The sequence below is a fragment of the Bubalus bubalis genome, chromosome 3 (genome assembly GCF_019923935.1).
Source record: "Bubalus bubalis isolate 160015118507 breed Murrah chromosome 3, NDDB_SH_1, whole genome shotgun sequence".
In the NCBI taxonomy this organism is placed as follows: domain Eukaryota; kingdom Metazoa; phylum Chordata; class Mammalia; order Artiodactyla; family Bovidae; genus Bubalus; species Bubalus bubalis.
Genome location: NC_059159.1, coordinates 25985777 through 25996684, shown reverse-complemented (window position 1 = coordinate 25996684; position 10908 = coordinate 25985777).

The window sequence follows — 10908 nt, the reverse complement described above, 5'->3', positions numbered from 1 at the left end:
CCATCCTCACGCAGTCCTGAGGACCGGCGCCTTCTGCCCACGCCTGTGCACCTCCACACATGCACACTCATCCTCCGTGTGCTCATAACATTCAAACACACGTCCTCACGTACACACTCACACATACATGTGTTCGTGTGCAGTCATCTCCATGAAAGCCCTCTCACACAGTGCACACACACACACAGATATGAACACATAGATGTATCCTCAACCATTTGCCTTCATTAGACTGTGTTTCCATAAGCTGATGAGCTCCCTGGAAGCAGGGACTATAGTTTCTTATCTGAATGCCTAGTACACAGTAGGTGTTCAATAAAGGTCTGCAGAAAGAATACAAGAGTTGAATGGACTCACATCCATGTACCTATCCATGTACATCTCCAGGACCATACTCACCATGCTCTAGAAAACTTGGAAGTTTCAAATTATAGGCCCTGGCAACCCCAGGAGTTTGCCACCAGTCTTTTGGCAGGAAGCACTCCCACCTCCACCTTGATGGTCACCCCCACCTTGCCTGTCCCCACCCTTTCCTGGTTCCCAGACAGCCCTGGAGCACAGAGTTGTAGGGGGCAAGTCTATAAAGCTCATCCCCTCACCCTGAACTTGGCCAGGTGTGGACCTCAGTTTCAACTTTGAAAAAATAGCCTTACAGGAAGAAGGGAGAGATTCAGACACTTGTGCTAAGGGCAAGCTTACTACTGGTAGGTGATTTCCCAGTTAAATCCTTCATTTGTGGGAGTAAAAATTCTGCCCTGTGAGTTTCTTTCCTGTGTAACCAACAAAATCCAGTGGATATCCCCAGAAAGGACAGGTAGACGTCAATCACTGTGGCCTTGACCGTGAATGTGAATAAGCTACCTCCCACGGCTGGGCAGAAGACACCAGGCAGCCATCCCCTCTTCAGAAATCCCTGAGGATCCCTCCCCCCAGACAGGGGTTGCCTCTGTCTCCTCCTGCTGCTTTTAGAGCCCTGCCTTTCCTCTCAGCTGAATTCATGGAAGGCAGGAAGGAGCAACATTAGTACTAAGAGCAGCATTGAGCAGCTTACTACCAAGGGTATCGGCAGTATGGCATTAATTTAAATACTTCTGTTATTAATTTATGATCCTGGTTACTATTATTGCCAAGGTTATCCATCTCAACACAATTTAATATGACCCACATCACCATGGCTGGGCCTGGGTTATTAATAATTTCCATGGTCTTGATCAATTTAAGCCTTACTCGAACAATTACAAACAGCAATTGTTACTATTATTAGCAGTATTTCTATGATTAAGCCTAAGCACAAGACCACGATGTAATCCTGAGTGCTGGTGGGGAGACGCTGTGAACTGCGCAGAGAAAAGAGCACTGAACTGAGAGTCAGACAGGCCTGGCCACAGATGCCTACAGGTCCCACCTCATCCTCACATCAGTTACTTCTGCCTGGTCTGTGGTTATGTCATCTCTCTCAGCTTCAGTTTCCTCATCTATAAAATGGGAATTTTTTAGAAAAGATCCTATCTTGAACAGCAAAATAAAGTGCATCAAAAAAGAGACTCCATCTCCTTTTATTCATTGAACCCATGCATTTATTGAGCACGTGCTATGGGCCGTACATACCCTGCTCTAGGTACTGAGGATACAGCAGTGAACAACAGCAGCCGCCTTCATGGAGCTGATGTTCCAGTGTGTTAGTGATTTGATACGAAGGATTCTTTTATAATGTGACACCTTGGCTTGACTGTTAGATACATGGCAAGACGGTGATTCGAGTGCTCCTTTGCTGGGACCACCGCCATCACAATCTCCATCACTGTCACCATCCTGCCCACCTAGACCAGAAACAGCGGCACTATGGCCACCCTCACCATGACACGAGCATCACTACCAGAAGCGCCACAGCTGCCACTGCCATCACTGCGTCCCACAGCTGTCCCCAGCACTGTCACGATTGCCACATCATCATCACCACCATCAACATCATCACCACCATCAACATCATCACCACCATCATCATCATCACCACCATCAACATCATCACCACCATCATCATCATCACCACCATCAACATCATCACCACGAATGCCAGGGCCATGGCCACTGCCACCACTTGCCTTTTGACATCTGCACCACAAGCAGCAGGGAATCCTGTTCTAATGAGTGCTGATTACATAGGTCCACCCCTTTCCCTTGGAACAATATTGGAGGTTCTATGGTGCCACTGCCTGCCCCAGCCTAACTCCCTAATTGTCATGATTCCTGGCCACAAACATGAGCATGCTTCAAAAATTTCTGTCTGACTCAGCTCCCTTTCCCCTAAACCTCAGCACTTGCAGTCACAGCTATGGGAGGGGGGATGGGGAGAGGACTCTTAGGAGCTGACCAGCAAGGCAGCACCAAAGGGGCAGCAGTTTTAATTGGAGGGTTCCCCCAAACCATCTCCTATAACAGAACTACAGGTATACAGGCCCCTTCCTCCCACCACGTATACACCAAGGCCTCCTGGGCCAAAGAGCGACCAAGATGAAAAGGTGGAGGATCCCAGTGCAGATCTACATGGAGCTGAAAGTGGTAGTGGTGGGTCAGACTGCATCTTCAGGAATTGAAGTGGGAAGGGTTTGCCCCTCCCCTCTTTATCTCACCATACTCCATCACCCTGCTCCTCCAGGAAGGCAAGCTCCTAACTCATACTCCCTATCCTTCCTTTCCACTGGGACCCCTCACCGTGGGCCCCTGTAGAACTTTGCTCACAGCTCTCTGTCCCTGTGTCCAGCAGTCCCTGGGGAACCAGTCTGCAGCCCCAACTCACTTCTAAGTAGAAATGGGGGTGCAGACAATGAGAACTCACATTTACTGAGATGTCCTGTGAGCCAAGAGATCCACACAAGTATCTCCTTTAATCCTCACTATAATCTTATAACTGGAGGAGGGCATGGCAACCCACTCCAGTATTCTTGCCTGGAGAATCCCCATGGACAGAGGCTAAAGTCCATGGGGTTGCAGAGTCAGACACTGCTAAGCGACTAATCACAGCACAGCACATAATTTCATAAGGATGTGCTAGCTTCACTATATACAGATGAAGAGACTGAAGCTTGAGGAGGTTAAGCCACTAGCTCGAGGATCCCAAAAGGAAGCAGTATGCCATAAGTGGCCACTGTACAAGGCCCTCCACAACCACATGTCTCAGTGTTAACGCCCATGTTCCAACCACTCCTTTCTTCCAGTGCAGCCCCTCCAGCCTTCCCTCCAGTGAGCTGGGGAGACAGAACCTGTGACTCAGAGGGGCTGCAGTGGCCCTTCAATACTAGAGCTGCTCTCCACTCCTGACATGCATTTGCAGAATCTGGGTTTTGGCCAGGGCTGAGGCAAGCCAGGGGATGATCTCTGTCCTTTGATTGAAGACATGATTTCCAGGCTCTTCTAGTGAGCACTCACTTTTCCTGCTTTGGGAAAATCACACCCCACCCCCCCTTCAGTTCAATGTCCAAGCAGAGAAGGGTTGAAGGGCAATGGGCAAGGAAAGGACAATTTCTGAGGGGAGGGGAACAAGGAGGTGCTGGGCCTCCCCTAGCTGCATCCCATCTGCCTCGGGCAGGCCGCCAGGCCAGGTAAGTGAAACCCGCTGCCCCCCATTAGGAGCTAGCTCCTTGGATTTGAAGCGTGATGCAGTGATTACCTCTGAGCTGCCTCCTTCTGGGCTGCAAAGGGGTTCTGACCAATGAAGGGGCAGGGTGGGCTGGGGACTAGTTTGGGGTCAACCCAGTTGGATTCTGGAACTGCATCAATAGTGAAAGGGGAGAGGAATTCACTAATTTTGGGGACCAGTTAGATTAACTGGAGCATCAAAGTGGGCCAGTTCCACGGTGCCCTCCCCCACTGTCTGCACCAGCCTTAGAGACTGGCGCTCCTTTCCTGCCTCCACCCCGTCTAACCCCCATTACTCAGTTTCTCCCACCTCTGAGCCCTTCTATGGCCCCCATGAGAGTTGTTTCTTCTCTTCCTTCAACATAACTGTGGCCTTGGTCAAAGTCTTCCATAATTCCCATCTGTAGTCTCCCTTCAAAGGCCACCCTTCCTCACACGTGTCCTGTTTTGCACTCATACCTCTCATCAAGGCATCACATCTGATTGGTTTGCTCATACATAAGCAGTAAGGACTTATTTTTACTGGACTCTGTGTCTTGAAGAAGAGGCTCCCAGAGAGGGCAATGCTATACACAAGTGCTTGGATGGAGAGGGCTCCAGGCGTTGTGGTAAGGGCACAGGGGAGGGACTGGGCACCCTGCGCCTCAGGGCCGCACCTTTGCTGCTGACTCTGGGGGCCTCCCTTCTCTTTGTCTTTGCCTTCCTCTCAATAGCACATTTCCCCTGAAGTACCCTTTCTCTAGGAAATTCCTCTGGACACTCCAGTTAGAGCCTTCCCAGGCAGAGTTGCCATGCAGTTCGCAAGGACTGAGTCATCTCTCCCGCTTTTTATCCTGCATCCAAAGACATTATAGTTGCTATTGTTTAGTGCCTAAGTGGCGTCCAACTTTTTTGCTATCCCAGGGACTGTAGCCTGCCAGGCTCCTCTGTCCACAGGGTTTCCCAGGCAAGAATACTGGAGTGGGTTGCCATTTCCTTCTCCAGGGATTTCCAATCCAGGGATCGAACCTGCATCTCCTGCACTGGCAGGCTGATTCTTCACCACTGAGCCACCTGGGAAGCCCAGGACAGTTCAAGACATTTTAAAGAAAACCTGAGTAGGACTACACTCTGCTGGAGGAACATGAAGGTGAGAGGGTGAGGCATGCAAAGGCCCAGGCCTGACATTTATTTCCTGTGTGCCCTTGGACCAGTTCTTTCCCCTGCTCTGAGCCTCAGTTTCTTTAATCTATAAAATGGGCATAAGATAATCAGTCTCAGAGTTACTGTGAGGAATCAAAGAGGTCTTGAGTGTGTGTCATGGGAACTGGGCAGATGTCAATTACTCTTATTCTGTTTGCTCCTGCTGATAGTGGCTTCTGGCCTGCAGGCTGGAGACCAGATGAGAGGTGAGGTGACATTTCAGCACTGGAGAGGAAGCTTGGGGGGCCTTCCTGCTGCCAGTAAGAGCCGGAGCTGTGACAGGCCTCAGGCTCCCGCACAATTCCCACGGGAAACGCTGGGGGAGGAGACAGCCCAGGCCCCAGCTTATCTTCACTCTGGCGCGTCTGGGAAGTGGGGTCAAGTGCGATTGTCTGGGTTGGTTTTCTAGCAGAAGAGGGTAAAGGGCATAGATGCACAGTCTGTTAAGTGTCCCAGTCAAGACAAGATCCCCAGGAGGGAAGGGGGAGGAATTGCCCGGGAAGGATCCCCACCGTCCCAAGGCCAGACCTGATGCACTGGGGGAGGCTGAGACAGGCCTGGCTCTCTCAGTCCCACCCGCTCTGGCCACTGGCTGAGCGGATTCCAGTGTTGAGGGGAAGAGCGCCCTTGCCTGGGTCCTGGCACTCTGAGGAGGAGATGCGATACCTAGACTGCTGGTTCTAGTCTTGTGGGAGCATGTCTGAAACATGGAGAGGGATGCAATGCTGCCGTCCCCTCCTGTATTCTCAGGGGCTGGGGAGAGGGGACATGGCCCAGGGCTTTGGGGACCGCCTAGTCTAAGAGGTGTGTCACCTGGGACCGCGCACTGTGCCTTTCCAGGCCTGTGCTCACCTGTCCTTCCCAGGCTGCCCGTGTTTCCACTCCCTGTGGAGCCTGAGGCCAGGCTCTTGTGTGGCCCAGCCCACAGGGAGCTCCAGGGAGGGGCGGCAGGTGCGGGTGGGGGCACCTCCTGGAGGAAAGTGCTGAGTCGGCACTCAGAGCTCCTGTTCCATTATTCATCCTGGTGAGAGATTTCCCTCCTCCTTCCCAACCCAGGCCCACTCTCAAGAAATGCTCCCCCCATTCAAAATCCCCCTCTCAGCATCCCCCCCTCAGCTGGAAACTCTTAAGCAAAAAGGTCGTCAAGATGATTAAATGCGAACAGATTTTCAGCTCTTTTTCCACTTTAATTAAAAATGGGCTCACCATTCAGAGGAAGCTGGAGATGAAATAGCAGCTCCCCAAAGGGCCCTGTGCTGAAAAGTTGGTGGGGGGTTGGGTGGGGAATGCTCAGGGATGTCTGAGGGTTGGACTGTGGTGGCCTAGGGTCAGGGGCCTGGCCTGGAATTGCCACATGCCCAGGGCCCTGCCCACAGAGGGCAGCAGGAGCCCGGAGGCCTTGGGCACTGGAGACAGAACAAGAGCAGAGGCAGGCTGGTGGGGGCGGGGGGAGGGGCGGGCGGCAGCATGCCTGCACCCTGGGGTGGGGGTGGAGTGGGGAGCAGGAGTTCCATTTCCAAGACCCTCACTACAGGGGGGCCTCCAGGCTGGGGCAGGAACAGGTTGCCATCCTCCAAAAGGGCTGGGGTCTGCACAAAACATTTAAGATAGAAAATAACAAACCAATAAGTACCTCCCAGAACAACATGGAAGCAAAGCCGGGGGGTGGCCCAGTGTACCCATGACTGGAGACTAAAAGAACTAGGGCAGCCGCAGCAAGCTTCTCGAAGGCGATTTCAGATGCCAGCGAAACTGGGCTGTGCGGGGCAGCAGCGGGAAGACCATGCAAAGGGGAGTGAGATGAGACACCGAGGGTTTTATTGCATATTACTATGAAGATGGAGAGATGAGGAGGGCAGGGAGAAGCCATCTCTCCTCCTCCTATCAGGGATTGGGAGCCAGGAGAGAAGGGAAGGAATGGAGGGGAAGGGATTTGGTTCAGACACCTGAGAACATCTGTGGGAGGGGAGGAGGGGAGGGCGGAGGAGCTGGCACAGGCTGCAGGAACAACAGGAGCCCACAGCCCTCGGTCACCGGGAGAGTTGCATTTGAAGTTCCGGACCGCCTCTGCACTTCACGGGGAGAGGACACTGCAGGAGGGAGAAAGGCCTCCCACCACTTCCTGTACCTGGGCTGAGTGGTCCCACCTGCCTCCACTGGGATGCGAGGGTGTCCAGTTGGTCTTTATCCCAGGAAGAAAAGTGATCCCTTCCTGGTAAACTACCCTGGTGTTGTAGGGCAGGCCACAGCCCACTGCCCAGCTCCCAGGCAAAGAAGAAGTTCCCCGCACCTTCAGGGAAGGGCTCACAGGGCCTTTTAGAGTCCATCCCCAGGTCTTTCCAGTTCTATATTTACAGCCACCTTCCACCGTGAATTCCACCAAAGTTAGGAGAGCAGGAGGCAGGGGAACCACCAGCTAAGCGAGGCTCCCAGGGGAGGTCACAGGTGTGCTGGGCCTTGATCTCGCTGGAGCCGGGAGGGGAGGTGGTTCTGAGCACCAGGGCTGTCCGAGGCTGTCCGAGTGTGGAAGGAGGCTGTCCGTGTGGAACTGCTGAGGCATCAATGTGGGGCAGCACAGGGGATAGGGGAGCAAGTGGATTGAGATGGAGCTGGCAATGCACTCTGGGAGCACTCTGAAGGCCCCTTTTCTTTGGGTGACAGATCACTCCTTCTCCTTGAAATGCCCAGCCTGCCCAGGGGGCAGGCAGCAGGATCCAAGTCAAAACTTCCTGCTTCTCTGGAAATCTCTGCCCATCCACCCTCTCCCTGCTGTGTCTTGCTGTCTCTGTTTCCCATCACCCTTTGTCTGAAGGCCTCTCCCCAGCAGTTGCGGAAGAATGAGCCTCTATGCCCAAACCTCAGGCACAGTCTCCCTGACTCCCCCGTGTTTCTATAGGCTACCGTGCAGTATCCAGCCCAGACCAGCAACCTGGCACCTGCTGCTCCAGGAAAGAAATTTGGCAGGAGAGGGGAGGGATACTGGCTTGACACTAGGTGAATGGGGAAGCTGACCCCAGACCATCCCCCACTTCTCAGAAACAGCAGTTCGCCCAAGCAGCCCTTGTGCCTTTGCCCTTACCATCTTCATTCTGTTTTTAGAAAAACCAGGGGCTCCGTGGCAGGGAATAGCCTATTTTGACAGAGTCCAAATAGAGCAGTGTGGGGAGGGGCAGTTGAAGGGGTAGGAAGTGTGTCTCTGTTGGCGGGCACAGCCTTGCCCGGAACTCGCTTTTCATCCCCAGTGTTAATTATCAAAATTAACCAAACACTATAAATAACCCAACTCGGAGACTTGAAGAGCCTCACTTCTAATTAATTCATTCCCAATCAAGACACTTCTGCGCCCCCCTACCCTAGAATCTGAGGGATAGGGACCTCATTGTGCAGCTTTTCAAATATCGAATCCCTGGCTCCTGAGATGAGAAAGCTCAAAGAGAAAAAAGAGAGGAAGGAAAAATACTCTGCTTTCTTGGAAGGGGGTGGCCTATAAATAACCCCATATTGGTGCATTTGATGGACGACATTCGTGTCTAGATTGGCTTTTGTTGGGATGAGGAGACATGGAGGGTGGGGGTGGGGTGCGGAGATTTCCATCTGCCGCCTCCTTTACTGGGCAATAAATTTAAAGCAAGACTGTGAGCGCCATCCAAGGCCTCCGTGTTGGCTAGAGCTGGGGAGACTGATCGATAGAGGAGGAGGAGGGATGGGGTAGGGGGAGAGAGAAAGAGAGAGAGCAGAAAAAGAGAGAGAAAATGCAAGCCCCAGAATCAGTTCAGGGAAGGGGAGTAAGAGAAGGGGAGAGGATAAAAGGAATGAGAAAGGGAAAGAATGATAAGAAGGAGGGCAGAAGGGAAGGGTGACAGGCAGGAGGGGGTGGAAGGGTCGTTTCCATCCCCACCTTATGCCATGACTTTGCCAGAGACCTGGCGAGCTTCTCCAGGGCTACCCTACCTTGTGTTCAGCTGCCTTATGCCAGCATCCTCTTGTGTCTCCTCTCCTGGGCTGTGGGCATCCGTTGAGCAGTTGGGTGGCCTATGTGCCCTGCCCAAGTGCCCTGCAGTACCCTGCAGGCAGGCCCTGGCTCTGGCTCCCTACTTGGAAGAAGACCCCGTAGGGTCTGCTCATTGGCTTCCTGAACCAAGTGCCCTGCTGGACGGTTGCCTGGTGGAGGGCACTAGAGGGCAGAGATGGAGTCAGAAGAGAAGCAAGGAGGAAGAGACAGAAAAGGAGAAAGGAGACAGAAGCTGAAGCATGGAGAAGAAGAAAGAAGGACCAAGTTCAAGAAGAGATGGCAGGAAGGACAGAAAAGCAGAGACTGAGAGGCAGACATAGAGACAGAGGAGGAGAGAGGAGGAAAATGGCTTTGGCTCAGGGGTCCTTGGTCCCCTGGAGTCCCAATCACAGGGCCTGCTGGAGCTGAGTCCCGGGATGCCAGTGCTGGGTGGGCTCCCTCAAGTGCTGTGAGCTTGGGCAAGCGATTGCCTCCTCTTTACACATCTGCAAGATAGTGGTCATGTCCACCTTTCCTCCTCCTGACATGGTCGTGAAGATTAAATGAAATTAAATACCTACCAAACTTTTAACCAGGATCTGCCTGCCAACTCAGGAGCCACGGATTTGACCCCTGGATCAGGAAGATCCCTGGAATAGGAAATAGCAACCTACTCCAGTATTCTTGCCTGGAAAAATTTTAAGGACAGAGGAGCCTGGCAGGCTACAATCCATGGGGTCACAAAGAGTCAGATGTGACTGAGTACACAAAAACTGTCCTGAAATGAACACTCAGTTCAAGATGGCTGTTGTTATTACAAGCAATACCAGTAGTAGAAGTACCAGTATTAATAGGAGGGCTGGTTTTTCTTCCTCTCACCCCCTGGCAGTGAGCGCCTCCAGATGACACACCATCCTATCCTGCAGCAGGTGGGCTTTGGCACCAGCCTCCCCACCCACCAGACTCAGATTGGGGATCCCGAGGCAGGGCTGTGTCCCTCGTCCCAGAGTGGGGGCTTTCTGAACTCTTTTTAGGTGGGCTGGGAATCCCCTGGAAGAGGAGGTGCAGCCCAGTTTCCCTTATGACCCTGAGTGCCCACTCTGGCCCTTCATGGCCAGAGGGCCTGGGACTTGGGGTGGGTTATTGACGAACTGACTGACTGGCCTGTGGAAGCCACAGCCGAGGGGGCTGACTCCAGCTAACCTTTGCCCTCTCTCCCGATCCTGCTGCCTCCCATTGTAAACAGTCCACCTGGTCCTCCTCCTCCTTCAGCTTCCATCCCCTCAACTCTGGCTGAGATGAAGGAAGGGATGGACCAGGTCGGGAGAGTGGCTGTTCCCTGATACATCCTGTCCTTGGCCTCTCCTTCAGCAGGATGGGAAGGGGTCTGCTGGGAGCCAGCCTGGGGAGGGGTCTGCTGGGAGCCAGCCCCTGGGCAATCTGATCTCCATTAGGCCTTTCTCTGGTTCTCATTACTGAAGCCCAGGCGGCTTCGGCAACGTGTAATTTCCCTGGCGGCTTTTCTCTCTTTCCTCTTCCTTTTGAGGTCCCTCTCCCATCCCAGTCCTCCTTGGAGGCCCCTCCTCCAGTGGATCAGCAATGGGGTATAGATGAGTCTGAGCTTTATGGGGGTGCCCATGATATGACCTTCAATCTCAGCCCAACTCTGGGGGCACGCAGAACGCTGCCTTTCCTCCCAAATAAAAGATAACTCCCCTCTCCCTGCTTACTTCCCCTGGGGTCCCTGACTGTACCCTCCCCCACCTGCAGCATACACCCCAGAGTCTGAGAGAAAGGGTTACTGACTGCTCCACTGGGCCTCTGCAGAAGATCTGTGTCGGGTTCCACCCTAAGGGAGGCAGGCAAGAGTGAATGAACTGCATGAATGGTCAAGCGCATAAATGAATGAAGACATGGCAAGCAGGGGCTGGGGGAAGAACTCAGCCAAGGGAAAACTCAAAGCCCCTGTTTATTTCTCCAGCCTCATCACCCCACCCTGTCCCCCTTTAGAACTGCCTTACTCCCTCCTACGCATTCACAGCTTGACCTAGGAATTGCCTTTTCGGGGAAGCCCTCCATCTTGTTCCAGCCTGTGTGAC